This window comes from Topomyia yanbarensis, chromosome 1 (assembly GCF_030247195.1).
Source record: "Topomyia yanbarensis strain Yona2022 chromosome 1, ASM3024719v1, whole genome shotgun sequence".
Taxonomy (NCBI): domain Eukaryota; kingdom Metazoa; phylum Arthropoda; class Insecta; order Diptera; family Culicidae; genus Topomyia; species Topomyia yanbarensis.
The window spans coordinates 210,439,496-210,454,968 of record NC_080670.1 but is presented as its reverse complement, the minus strand read 5'-3'; the positions used below and the strand labels follow the sequence as shown (position 1 = coordinate 210,454,968).

At 38.5% G+C, this 15,473-nt stretch overlaps 1 protein-coding gene across 1 annotated transcript in view; it reads left to right on the top strand.

The window, feature by feature from the left end:
- Positions 1-15,473, top strand: part of LOC131690804 (cytochrome P450 307a1) — a 377,105-nt gene that overhangs the window by 209,972 nt on the left and 151,660 nt on the right. The gene's annotated exons all lie outside the window — the stretch shown is intronic.

The following is a 15,473-nucleotide window of genomic DNA, read 5'->3' as shown; positions in this document are numbered from 1 at the left end:
AAACAAACTCACACATACGTACCTAAACTGGCCACGTTTCACGAAGCGCTCGAGAGATATTAGATTTCAAAAACCTAGGAACCGCTAATTTCAAGGAAAACAATCGTCGTACGTTAGCGAGTGGGCGACGGTAGGACGTCGTCGGTTGATGGGGCACGATTTGCGATTCGCCACGGTCAAATTGGAGACGACAAAAAATAACATAAGAGATAAGAAACAAAGCGCTATCGGATTTCGTTGTACAGCTAGGTCTTTGCACGCGATGAAGACGCCACCGGTGGTGGCATCGGTAGGCGCCACATCTTATTTTTTGAAACGGGCAACGATATGCCGGAAGCACGCAGGATTATATTCTCCAGTTTGATGTGTTTGTGGAAAAATTCCCCTTACCTTCTGTTGCTAAGGGTAACCACCAAACATCTGCTATGCGTGCGGTTTTACTTTATCAATTTTTCATCAACAGCGACTGACTGACTGACTGATGACCAACCATTTCGTTTTCTGTCGGAATAGTAAGTTTCTTACCTTAAACGGATTCCGCCCAGCTCACAACCAACAAACAAAAAAAACGCACACACTTTCACGTCCCGCACCGTACGTACCGCGAACTTCCAAATCAGGCAATAATTGAGTGCATAATCAATTTTTCCAGTGGGTCGGTCGAGTGACGGCGGCGCCACAGCAGTCCGTCCAACAACAGCTGATTTAGGCCGATGACATGCTTACGCGATTTGCGATGCGGTAGCGGTAAGCGAAGCGAATGCGTTTGACCTATCTCTTTGGCGTGTGCATGTAGAACGCGTAATACTGTCATAGTAAAAGCGGGGCGAACGCGGCAAAACACTATGTAAAGTGCTCAGACGCGTCCGCAAACGCTTCGCTTTCCGCTTCAGCTTGTCGTCGGCCTTAGTCTGTCGCGCCGCGCAGCAAACCGAAATTGGCTAGGCCACCTTCGATTCGCTGCCGCTGGCCGACATTACCGCAGTTGCGACATTATGCGTATATATTATAGCGACGGACCAAAGGCCCACTTTTCGATCGGTCTCTTGAACGTACAGAGGCGCAGTTAGGGGTTTCGGTGCACGTGGTTCTAATGTTAGGGATATTTTTTAAAAGGGTGTAACAGTTCAGGATTTAAATGTTTTGATCAAATTTTAACAATTGGCATAGTACTGCCCAGTCTGGAATTCTTTTGTTTATTTGGCGATTTGAGCATTCAAATTTTCCATTTTCTTTTTTTCCATTTGCATCATCATTTTCATTCACAATTTTATTTCCAATGCCAATTTTATTTGCAATTTTTCCTTTTTCCATTTCCCCTTTCTCAACTTTCTACTTTTTTCTTTATCCCCTTTTCAAATTTTCCTTTTTCACTTTTCCCTTTTTCATCTCCTTTTTTCAAATTTCGTAGTTTTTTAATTGGCAATATTTTTAATTTATTAAATTTTCCACATTTTCCAAATTTATTCAAATTTTTCAAACTTTTCCAAATTTTCCAAATTTTTCAATATTTCCAAATTTTTCAAATTTTCAAAAAATTTTATATTTTCCAAATTTTTCAAAATATTCAAGTTTTCTAAATTTTTCAAATTTTCCACATTTTCTAAATTTTTCAAATTTTCCAAATTTTCCAAATTTTTCAAATTTTTCAAATTTTCCAAATTTTTCAAATTTTCAAAATTTTTCAAAATATTCAAATTTTCTAAATTTTTCAAGTTTTCCACATTTTCTAAATTTTTCAAATTTTTCAAATTTTTCAAATTTTTCAGATTTTTCAAATTTTTCAAATTTTTCAAATTTTTCAAATTTTTCAAATTTTTCAAATTTTTCAAATTTTTCAAATTTTTCAAATTTTTCAAATTTTTCAAATTTTTCAAATTTTTCAAATTTTTCAAATTTTTCAAATTTTTCAAATTTTTCAAATTTTTCAAATTTTTCAAATTTTTCAAATTTTTCAAATTTTTCAAATTTTTCAAATTTTTCAAATTTTTCAAATTTTTCAAATTTTTCAAATTTTTCAAATTTTTCAAATTTTTCAAATTTTTCAAATTTTTCAAATTTTTCAAATTTTTCAAATTTTTCAAATTTTTCAAATTTTTCAAATTTTTCAAATTTTTCAAATTTTTCAAATTTTTCAAATTTTTCAAATTTTTCAAATTTTTCAAATTTTTCAAATTTTTCAAATTTTTCAAATTTTTCAAATTTTTCAAATTTTTCAAATTTTTCAAATTTTTCAAATTTTTCAAATTTTTCAAATTTTTCAAATTTTTCAAATTTTTCAAATTTTTCAAATTTTTCAAATTTTTCAAATTTTTCAAATTTTTCAAATTTTTCAAATTTTTCAAATTTTTCAAATTTTTCAAATTTTTCAAATTTTTCAAATTTTTCAAATTTTTCAAATTTTTCAAATTTTTCAAATTTTTCAAATTTTTCAAATTTTTCAAATTTTTCAAATTTTTCAAATTTTTCAAATTTTTCAAATTTTTCAAATTTTTCAAATTTTTCAAATTTTTCAAATTTTTCAAATTTTTCAAATTTTTCAAATTTTTCAAATTTTTCAAATTTTTCAAATTTTTCAAATTTTTCATTTTTCAAATTTTTCAAATTTTTCAAATTTTTCAAATTTTCCAAATTTTTCAAATTTTCCAAATTTTCCAAATTTTCCAAATTTTCCAAATTTTCCAAATTTTCCAAATTTTCCAAATTTTCCAAATTTTCCAAATTTTCCAAATTTTCCAAATTTTCCAAATTTTCCAAATTTTCCAAATTTTTCAAATTTTCCAAATTTTTCAAATATTCCAAATTTTCCAAATTTTCCAAATTTTCCAAATTTTCCAAATTTTCCAAATTTTCCAAATTTTCCAAATTTTCCAAATTTTCCAAATTTTCCAAATTTTCCCAATTTTCCAAATTTTCCCAATTTTCCAAATTTTCCAAATTTTCCAAATTTTCCAAATTTTCCAAATTTTCCAAATTTTCCAAATTTTCCAAATTTTCCAAATTTTCCAAATTTTCCAAATTTTCTAAATTTTTCAGATTTTTAAAAAATTTTAAATTTTGAATTTTCCAAATTTTGAATTTTCCAAATTTTCCGAATTTTCCAAATTTTTAAATTATCCAAATTTTTTAAATTTTCCAAATTTTTCTAAGTTTTTCAAATTATCTAAATTTTCAAAAATTTTCAAATTATCTAAATTTTCAAAATTTTTCAAATTTTCCAAATTTTTCATATTTTCCAAATTTTCCATATTTTTCAAATTTTCCAAATCTTTCAAATTTTCCAAATATTTCAAATTTTCCAAATACACTCAGGTTTTTTTTACGCGGGGGATACGAGCAGCGTGAATGAAAACCGCGTAAATTTCAAAATCCGCGTAAATAAAAACCGCGTAAATTTCAAAATCCGCGTAAATGAAGACCACTTAAATTTAAGAATCCGCGATAAAAGGAACCTCATTGATGGATACCGCGTAAATTTCAAAAACCGCGTAAAAGCGCCCCCCCCCAGCCTCCCCCCCAGCCCCCCCCCCCCCCGCACCACTTTCAGCAAAAGGCCCAGCCCGCGCATACGTAGGACCCATAGGACCGCACCGCGTAATGAAAATCGCGTAAATTTCAAAAACCGCGTAAATGAAAACCGCGTAAATTTCAAAATCCGCGAAAAAAATACCGCGCAAAAAAAACCGCGTAAAAAAAACTTCGAGTGTATCTCAAATTTTTCAAATTTTCCAAATTTTCTTAATTTTCTAAATTTTTTAAATTTTTCAAGCTTTCAAATTTTTCTAAATTTCGCAAATTTTTGAAATTTTTCAATTTTCCAAATTTTGGAAAGTTTTGTCCAAAATCCGAAATTTGGAAAATTTAATAAATTTGGAAAATTTAATAAATTTGAAAAAAATTGAAAAATTTAATGAATTTAATAAATTTGGAATATTTGGAAAATTTGTTAAACTTAATAAATTTTCCAAATTCTTCAAATTTTCCAAATTATTCAAATTTTTCAGATTTTCCAAATTTTTTAAATTTTCCAAATGTTCTAAATTTATTAAATTTTTCAAATTTTCGAAATTTTCCAAATTTTTTAAATTTTTTTATTTTTTCAAATTTTTCAAATTTTTCAAATTTTCTAAATTTTCCAAATTTTCCAATTTTTTCAAATTTTTTAAATTTCTCAATTTTTTTTTTAATTTTTCAATCTTTCCAAATTTTTTAATCTTTCAATTATCAAATTTTCATATTTTCAAATATTCAAAAATTCACTTCTTTAAATTTTAAAATTTTCAAATTTTCCTATTCTCAAATTTTAAAATGTTTGTATATTCAAATTTTCAGATTTTCAAATTTTCAAGTTTTCATCAAATTTTTGAATTTTTGAATTTTGAAATTTTCAAATTTTTAGATTTTTAAATTATCAAATTTTTAAATTTTCAAATTCTGATTTTCGAATATTCCAATTCTCTAATTTTCCACCTCACTAATTATGCACTTCACTAATTTTTAAAATTTCCAATTTTTCAGTATTCCAATGCTTCAATTTTCAATTCTTAATTTTCATTTTTCAATTATCATTTTTAAATTTTTAATATTCATTGTTCAATATTCATTGTTCAATGTTCAATGTTCAATGTTCAATGTTCAATTTTCAATATTCACATTTGCCATTTTCCCTTTTCCTTTATTCCGTATCCCGTGTCCGTTTTCCCCATTTCCCCTTTTCACTTTTCTCATTTCCCTGTTTCCATGTTTAGGGTTTTTCGTCTCAATTCATTTTATATGGATTTTGTCTAAAGAAAAATTGAGATCACAGTTAAATTGTTTTCTTTAGAAGCGTTTTTAGGTTATGGATTCTTAAAAAAAAGAATTTTCGGAGTTGTGCAGAAGTCTTGAGTTCTGGTTAAAGGACGTTGCTCACCGAACACTCAAATTGCACTTTAAAAAGATTGTTCTTCTCTTGTCTAGATGCGTTTAGAATTTACACATTAAAACACTCAGGAAACAGGAAATTCAAGAAATTGAAAAAGTCAGTTTTTGGAGACATCAATTGGAACTAGCTATTTGGTTTGTTTGTACTAAGTGTCTAACTGGTAGCCAAGACGGTCTCCAGTAGAAAATGCTACTGATGAGACGAAGCTGGAACAAAAAATCCGACTTAATTCATTTATTCAATACTTATTAAAATACGATTTTATGAGACTGACCACAGAGCTTAAATTTGCAAAAAAGATAAGCTGTTTCATAAAGTTAGAATCATAGAATTCAATTTAATATTTTTTTGAATTATGGTTCATATCTTCTAAGCAATCATTATTTTAAAAACGGAAGTTTAATAACGTATGTCAGGACAGAGTTATAAACGACATATATTATAGAAATTTATATTTTAATTTGGCCATTTTCGTTATGATTTTTTTAATTTTTGATCTTCCACATAGACCAACACACTCCATTAAGATCTTCCTCTTGTAACAAACAACAAAAAATACGATTCATTCTAAAAAAGTTGCCCCCTGGCTCGATAACACAGTTTTGCCCTTCTCCCAAGTGCGCCCCTGGCTGCCTACGGCAGCCAACAATATAGCCTACCGCGTCAAAAATGGCTTAAAATCCAAATAACAAAAGAGGTATCCCCGGTCGACGGACTCACCAAACATGGCAGCGTACCACTTACACGAGAGTAATCGCCAACCGCCTCCCGCCCGTGCGTCGGTCGGCGTCGTCATTTGGATTGGATGCATTCGCACAGAGCTCGTGCGTTTGGCGTCGCGTCGCCGCGACGAACGCCACTCTAGGCGCTGCACTGGAGGCGCCAGGTTGTGGAGGCGATCAATGAGAGTGCGTTCGCGAATCCGCTTGAATAATACCACGCTACCAGGCGTCTCCATGGCATTAACATAATAGCAGCACCGTCGCCGGCTTCGATGCTTGCGAGGAAATGAGAGGTGCATTTTGGGATGTGTCAAACGTCCAATTATGTTAATGGTTTTAGTGGCAGGGAAACTGAAATTGAAGATGCTTCCTTGCGCGCACTTTCTGCTGCCGGCCGTGACAGACTGACGAGTGCTATATTTTCGCTGTACGTCTTTCCCCGGTACTTAAACCGATTTACACACATCGACAAGGATGGGGCGGGGTGGTGACGGTCTAGGTACTGGTAGCGCGGACTGCTTGCGCTCCCATTCACTCAATTCGGAGAGCTTAAGAGGATACTCACTTGACTTGTGCCTCGATTCGACCGCTCGATCAACATGGTGCTGTGTTATTGACGACGTGCGAAACCCCGGCTCCCGGTCGAGAAAGCAGTGCCCGCCGCCGCGAGGATGGGTTTGCCGCGGCCACCTCCGTCGCTCACCGCCGCCGCCGCCGCGGGGGTGTAGCAAATAGCGCGCACATATTTTCACGTTCATTGAACTTGCTCAACTTCTAGGTAGTTTTATTTTTCCTATTATCATTTCGCGTGAAGCAGCAGCAGCAGCAGCAGTGGGGAGGAAGACTTGCGCCAGCCCGGCGTGAAACTTAAACTATACTTGTTATTCTTTATGGTGATAAATATACACCCATTTGTAGGTACTTTAGACTTGTTCGCGCTCCGCGGTTGTCGCCAATCATTCCGGGTCAATTCGTATTCCGATGGGTTTTTGCCGGTGCGGTTCGCGGGAGTGCGAGTAAGAGAGAGCAATACAAAATGAATAGTTAGTTCTTCCGATGTCCCTTTTTGATGTTTTCGTAGTTGATGACAGTTTGTTTGCTGTTGCTAGGCTGCATAAATTGATTCTTCGATGATTGCCCTTCCTCGCTGGCGACTAGAAGATTCATGGCTTACTAAGGTGGTGCCGTTGAAAGTAAGAAAATTTTCCTTGAACAATGGGAAAATGATCGAAAACTATTGGTCAAAATTTAGTATTACATATGATTCGTGATGTTAATTTTTGGGTTTTCATGGATCAATATTCGTTTATATAGATTGACAGCAAATCACATTGAATTGCAGTTTATTTTTATTTAGAAAAAGAACTGGCAACCTGTTGAAATTTTTAGAGTTTTATTTTGAATAAAAAAGATGAGCTGTCAGATTTTTAAAGAACTTAAAATATTAAAACGGATTCCATCTCTAGTTTAATAAACTTTTCTTTCGGAAAAAAAACTTGGTTAAAAGAAACCTCATTTCCAATATTTAGAAGTCCAAATGAATCGCTAGATCAAATGATCTGGTGACTATAATGATTTCTCTGTCAAAATCAACTAATTGAATAAACTAAAACCGATTTTGTCAATCTTTCCATCGGAACGACACTCCGTGTGCTCTTTCAAAAACAAACCGAGCTCCGGGGTTCTGTTGCAAACCTTGTGACCATAAAATCCGTCATCGTTACTTTCAATTAAAACCGATAACGAAGTCACATCGGAGCTGGTGGGCACAACAACCAACCGTTCGCTAAGTAATTAATGTCGTCAGTCCGTGTTGGCAGTGAATCATCATATTTACTCTCGGTACAATCAAAATGCAGACGTTCTGTTGTTCGACCTATTCCCTTATCATTGTGGTGTTTTGTTTTCCATTAAAGGATGGAAAGTACTTTCGGAATATGTTTTGATTTGGTAAATTTGGTAATGGCAAACAACAGTGCGGTGTTATTATGAAATGTGTGAAGGCAGTGGAAAAGGATGGAATCTTCTATTTTACAGTTTCTTTGTTTTCAATTCTTTTATTTTGTTTTTTGTATTATTCCGTTTCTCCTGCTTTTATTACGCCTATCTGCTGAAAGTTTCGCCACTAGGCGGCGCTGGAGCTCATGGTGAGCTACATTTACGAACTCATTTGTATTGGGAAAAAATTGTAGTGATTAGCAAAGTGTTATGTTTGGAATAAATTTTAAATAAGAGATGAGCTATCTTTTCGTTGAATAATGTTAGTTCCACTTTAAACTTGACAGAGGGCGTCAACACTAACTTTCAGGGGCTGATAAATGGTTGATGTGCTCAGAATAATTGCTACATAAAAACTTTGCAGAAGACGCCATAAGTTCGTGAATGTTGACTTCTAAATCACCACCAGTCTATGAGCTACTAGGCCCGCCCAAAACTGACTCAGAATTTATTAAGTCTTCGAAAAAATTGTTGACAATAAAATTATCTTTCTAATAAATTCCTACGGTGAAATTTCCGAGCGAGTAGGTTTCCTCCATGTACGTTGTCGAAAAATCCCATAAAACAAAAATTAACCCATTCATGCCCATGTTGTTTGTGGACAACAACGTTTTTAAACAGCTATAACTTATGTTTTAGGCAAGATTTGCTCACAAAAACAAGTAAGGCTAATAAATGTCACTATTTGCTTTCATTTGAGTATTACCAGTTAGAAGGATCAGCTCTAGAACTGAAATTATTGTAAATAGTCTGATTAAACTCCGATGGAGCAGTGCTGCCAGGGACCGTATACGTTGACGACGGAAAATGAATTTTTCATATAACTTCGTTATGTTGCAATATTAGTGAAAACTTATAAAACTTATCAATTTAGACTATTTTTGGATACGTTTTCCACGCAGTTGGACTATTGTAATCGCAATAATTCTCAACTCTGCCTTTGGTAAAACATTCATAACATTGTGAAACGGTTACATAACGGCTACAGAACAAAACATAACACTACGAACCGTTTCAAACTGATACAAATCGTTACAGATGTTGCATTACATTGCTTTCAGTTAAAAACTGGTTATATATCCGTTACATAACCGTTACATAACGATACTCGTTACATAATTGCTGCATTACCGTTACATGGACGTTACGTAACCTTCACATGACCGTTCCATACCCGTAACCTAACCGTTACTTATCCGTCGCCTCTCACGCATCCGTAACATAAAAGTTACGCACACGCTATCTAACCGTTATGCGATACAATCTGCAAAGCCGTTAGAGAACCGTTACCAAGCCGCTACGTGCTCGTTGTCCCGCCGCTACGTGACTGTTACGTAACTGATATTTTCTATTACTTAATCGTTGCTTATCTGTTCCTTTAACGCTTCATAACCGTTTAGCCCTCCTTGCCCCATCATTACATAACCGTTACCTAAACACTACTCGTCCGTTACCTGTTACCTATATGTTGCGCTCTCGTTATCCGTTGTTACCAAGCTGCTGCAGAACCGCTGCGCGCCCGTTACTGAACCGTTACCTAACCGATACATTCTGTTACCCAACCGTTATTTATCCGCTCCCTTAACGCTACATGTTCCAACCGTTACTGAACCCCTTCATAATTGTTACTTGTTTGCCACCTAACCATTCCGTTACTGCACCGTTACATGAGCCTTGACATGATCGTCCCATAGCGTTACCTAATCGTTACATAACCGTTGATTATCCGTTATCCGCTACGCATCAGTTGTCTGTTACATATTCGTTACATTACTGTTACGCTCCCGTTACCAAGCCGCAGCCTATTACCATGCCGTTATAGAACCGTTACTCAACCATCACGCCCCAGTTATCCAACCGTTACTTAACCGTTTCTTTACTGATACATTGTTACCCAACCGTTACCCTTAACCCTAAATAACCGTTACCTGGCCGTTGCATAAACCCTACGTAACCGTTATCTAACCATAACATAACAATACTTGACCGTTTCACATTGCTATATCGCGTTACAATACGTAGTATTTCATTGTATACCATTATATAAGTGCAGTTTGTTATTGTGTGTTTGTTATTGATTCGCACCAGCGCATTACAAATCTGTGTGTTCCGACAAAATTACTTTTCCTAGCTGTAAAACCGTTTACATAGTTCAAAAATTGTCCAAATCATTAAAGTGCTGCTTGTAAAATTTCACGCTACCAAAATAATTCGACATCTTGTCTCGCCGACTTACCCTACCGTTCAGGCTAGAGCCTTGTTGTCTCTTGCTGTATGCAGAAGCCATCTCCACTACACTCGGTCCATTGCTGCTTATCAACAGCCTGTATTCTTCCAGCAGCTGATGCAACTTCCATCTGCACGCCACCATAGATGGTACGCAACACCTTTCGTTCGAAAACTCCAAGGGCGCGTTGATCCTCCACGACCAAAGACCAGGTCTCGTGGCCTTAGAGGACCATTGTCTAATCAGCGTCTTGTAGATAATCAACTTCGAATTTAGTTCGACCGGAGCGTCCTCCGGAGTCCAAAGTAGGCACGATTTCCCGCCAAGATCCGTCTCCGAATTTCTCTGCTGGTATCATTGTCGGCGGTTACCAGTGAGTCCAAATACACGAATTCGTCGACCATCTCGATTTCGTCATCGTCAATCCGAACTCGGGATGGGAGGTTCACATTGTCGTCTCTAGAACCTCTTCCTCTCATGTATTCCAATCCTGCTGGCTTCAGCTTTTAGTCTGATGTACGTTTCCGACATCGCCTTTAAGTTCCGTGCCATTATGCCAATGTCGTCGGCGAAGCCAAGAAGCTGGACGGACTTCCTGAAGATCGTGCCACCCGTGTCTATCCCCGCTCTCCTTATTACACCTTCTAACGCAACGTTGAACAGCAGGTACGATAGACCATCACCTTGCCGTAACCCTCTTCGAGATTCAAAGGGACTCGAGGGTGCCCCTGCTACTCGAACAACGCACATCACCCGATGCAACGTCGCTTTGACTAGTCGTGTTAGCTTATCCGGAAAACCGTACTCGTGCATTATCTGCCTTAGCTGATCTCGATCGATCGTGTCATACGCCGATTTGAAATCGATGAACAAATGATGTGTGGGCACGTTGTATTCGCGGCACTTCTGCAGAACCTGCCGAATCACGAATATTTGGTCCGTGATGGCGCGGGAACTCATGAATCCCACTTGGTAGTGTCCCACGAACTCCCTCGCAAATGGTGATAATCGACGGCAAAGAGTAGTGTAATCGCGCGGTAGTTGTAACAATCCAAATTGGCACCCTTTTTGTAGATTGGGCAAATGACACCCTCCATCTACTCCTTCGGAAGAATCTTCTCCTCCCAAATTTTAGCGATTTCGCAATGCAGCGCTCTAGCCAGTGTTTCACCACCGTATTTTAATAGCTCGCTGGGTAGTTGATCTACACCAGCAGATTTGTTGTTTTTCAACCGATCTTCTCCTTCTTGACTTCTTGGAGATCAGGGGCCGGCAGCCTATCGTCTTCTGCGCGTGCTCCAAGATCTGTTCCCACACCGCCTTCGTCCTCTGCTGCTTCACCGTTGAGGTGCCCGTCATAGTACTGCTTCCACCTCTCTATCACCTCACACTCGATTGTAAGAAGGTTGCCGTCTAAATCCCTGCACATATCGGCTTGCGGAACGTAGCCTTTCGCGAACTGTTCAGCTTCTCGTAGAACTTCCGTGCGTCGTTTACGTGGTATAGTTGCTCGATCGCCTCGCGATCTCGTTCCTCCTGTTGGCGCTTCTTTCTCCGGAGGACCGAGGTTTACTCCACATTCTGTCTCGTTCCGTGCTGCAGCATCCTCACCCGTGCTGCATTCTTCTCCTCTATTACCTGCTTACATTCGTCATCGACCCAGTCATTTCCCCGATTCGGAATCGATGTACCTAGTGCCGCTATATAGCAGTACTTCCTATGGCGGAACGGGTCTCCCTCCAGCCATCTTCAAGAGTAGCTGCGCCCAGCTGTTCTTCCGGGGGTAGTGCTGCTTCCAGCCGCTGTGCGTAGTCTTGGGCAACCTCGGTTTCCCGAAGTTGCGCGATGTTAGGCCTTGGCGTCCGACTACGGCGAGTGTTGTACACCGTCGAGAGTTTTGAGCGCATGTATACTGCTACTAGGTGATGGTCCGAATCTATATTCGCACTGCGGTAGGTACGAACGAAAAGAATCGCCCGTCGATTAGAACGTGATGGATTTGATTTGCGTTGGTCAGGTGATCTCCAGGTGGCTTTGAGGATATCTTTGCGGGGGAAGAAGGTACTTCGGACTACCATGCTACGGGAGGCTGCGAAGTTCACGCATCGTTGGCCGCTGTCATTCGATACGGTGTGCAAGCTGTTTGGCCCGATTACCGGTCTAAACATTACCTCCCGTTCTACCTGAGCGTTCATATCACCTATGCCGATTTTCATGTCCCGTAGCGAACAGCCGTCGTACACCTTCTTCAGCTTCGCGTAGAACGCTTCCTTTTCGCCGTCGGGTCTCCCGTCGTGTGGGCAGTGTACGTTGATGATGCTGTAGTTGAAGAAACGGCCTTTGATCCTCAACTTACACATCCTTGCGTTGATCGGAGTCCATCCAATCACGCATTGACGCATCCTACCCAGCACTACGTTGGTGGTGCCACAGCTCTGGTAGAAAGTATCCGCCCGATGCCCGCTTTTCCACACCTTTTGTCCTGTCAAGCAAAGTTCCTGCAGTGCTACGACTTCAAAATTACGTGGTTGGAGTTCATCATAGATTATCCTATCGAAAGCTGGAAAGCAGAGCGACCTGCAGTTCCATGTTCCGAGTTTCCAATCGTAGTCCTTATATCGTCGAGTAGGTTTTTGCCGATTGTTCCGATTCGTATTTTCTTCTGCTTTGTTCGTAACGGATAGTTTTCCAGAGCGGCTTGTTGGGCCTTCCCCAACCCCCTGTCTCGCCGGAGGACCCTCGTGTCAGTTCTGTTTAGAGTCCCACGTTGACACGTGGACGATACATTAGCCGCCCCTAACATGGGAAACAGGCGCTCGGATGGACTCACCTCTGAAAAGAGGAGACCCCCCCTGTCTTGTCTCGCTGCCGACAATGAATTCTGCATTGTCCCGTTCTATTGTGTTGAAAATACTACTACCTCATCATGAATCAGTTAGTGGATAAACCAGGCGGAAAGTGTAGAACGGCGCCTGGCCTTTGTTGGCAACGCAAGGAAAGTTCAATTACAACAACTCTATCATTTTTTTTTCGCGGAATAACAACATAACATAAGACAACACAACACAACACAACACAGCACAACACAACACAACTCAGTACAACACAATCATGTTTCTTAACCATTGCGTAACCATTACCGAACAATTACACAAAGGTTACCTAAACGTTACATAGTCGCTTAAGAGTTATCTGTTACCCAATCGTTACTTAACCGTTCGATTTCCTTACCCAAACGTTATCTAACCGTTGCTTGGCTGATACCGCTCCAAAGCCGTTCCCTTGCCGTTACTTAAACGTTACATAACTGTTACGCAATCATAAGGTTACCGAAGAGTTATTTAGCATAGCCACTGCGTGACCGTTACCTAACCACTGAATGACGGTTATCTTACCTTAACATAAACGTGACATAACAATTAGTTACCCTTATGTTATTCACCTTTGGAACAACCGTTACGCCACTTCTGCATGGCTATTACTTTACCCTAACATAAACGTTACACAACCAATACCGCACCCTTGCATGAAAATTATAGTTTGCCTAACCGTTATTCAAGCGTTACATTGCCGCTCCACAACCGTTACATGACCGTTACCTATTGCTTAACTACTAATTAAATTACATTCCATTACCTTACCATAGATGGCTCTTACCTTATCGTACCATATACGTAACATATCCGATAAAAAATACTCATTTAATCCTCCGGAAGTCGCGCAAATGGCTCACTGAACGAGCAACCGCAACTGCACCTAAAACGATTTCGCTAGGTTTTCAGAGCAGCGTCCACTCAGTGCACTAGGGCGGCTGCCGGAAGGTTAAAAAAATGGCGAAACAGACAGCGTTGGTATACACATTAAATTTCCATATAGGAATGCCACAATTAAACAATATTTTCTGAAAATTTCATCGCAAAATACAGAATATTTAAATGCACTGATTTTGACAAACAAGCATTCGTTGAAAAGGTAATACATCTGGTAACATTTTGGCAATAATGATTTTAGGCCTGGGTTTTTTTGATGTTTTGAAAATCGGGGGTACGATAGGTCACTATATTCGAGGGTAAATAAAACAATGTACACGCCTAGAAATCAGCGGGTAAACTTTTTTTTTGGAGAGTATGAATACTGCAGATTATTTAAAAATTAATAACACAAATAATACATGCATTGACGAAGTTACAAATGATGTTAAAATCAATCAAACCGTGGAAGAAAATGTTGAAAAAAATGTCCGTGTCCTCGTCGGCGCCAGAGTGTGGAATTGAAGTTGTGCATTCCGGCTCGCGTGGTTGCTTAGCTGTGCGACGATTACGTTTGCCCCTCGGAGCACTTTTTTCTACTATTATCTACTTCAATAAAACCTTAAATTATTATATTGTTAACTCACGCAAAATATCTGACGCGTTTTCATTGATGACGAGTTCCTTTCACACGAGCACGTAATGTTTTGAACGGTACCATGAATTGTTAAGCGGCTGATCGAATACTGGCGCCGTCTTGAACAGATGCAATTGTATTTTTTATGTCCTCTTCACTTCGTTTTGGCGTTTTTTTTCGCGCATAATTAAGCACAATTTTCCTGTCAAAATAATTCTAATTTACATTATGGTAGTGACTTCGTGTCATCAGAATCCTACACTAACTTAGTGCCAGAGCTGAGCTAGCGCCGGATTGACACTAGCTCCAAAAAACGGTGACACAATTTGTGTTCCAGTGCTTCTCCCATTTCTGAAGCGTACAAAGATCGAGACGTATTGATAGTAGGTGAACCAAACTTTGCAGCACGTCGATTTGCACCTCAGCTGTGTAGATTGCTATTTCTGAACTTTCTTCAAGTTGTTTAAGCCAACAAAAATAAATTTGTTGGAACTGTTGTTTATTTGGGTCGTCAATTCTGTTCTGATTGAAAGCTTGCTCTAATTTATTGGATCCAAGAATTACACTCAGAAACTTTTTTTCTACTTTAATCAATTAACGTGTCAGATTTCTTGAATAAACTACCGTACTGTGACGGTATCGTACACTGGGCAGACACGAGGGCCGAGAAACACATACGTCGTGTTAGTCAATTCTGCAGACACAATGCAAGGGCCCATCATCGCCACTAGGCGCACTGACAAATGGCTGAAAAATGACAACAAATCACGAACAGAGGCCCCCCACCACTCAATCTCAACTCAGCAGGCAGGAGCGGGTGTGTGTGTGTCTGTAGAAAAGCCTGCCCTGTCCTGGGACGACGGGCCTTGGGTAGGTACTGGTGGAACGTACGGCTGAATGGAATGCGATGTTGATTGCAATTTTAGTGTTGTTATTATTGTTGTCAATGGAAACTATGCGCACACCTCCCTCCAACCAAGGCGGGCGCGAGAATTGAATAATATTAGCACGCCTGCTTAGATAAACATTCCCACTTGGCAAAATAAACAAATCTGAAGAGATAATTATTCAAATTGAGATCGTCGGAGGGGCCGGCCGAGCCATTCCGATCGAAGAGGGTGAGGAAGGAGTGTGCCGCCGTCTGCGATTATCTGGATGAACTGCGAGGGATCAACGTGTATTTAGGAGTTAATCCATACCGGGCTCATCGGTACGG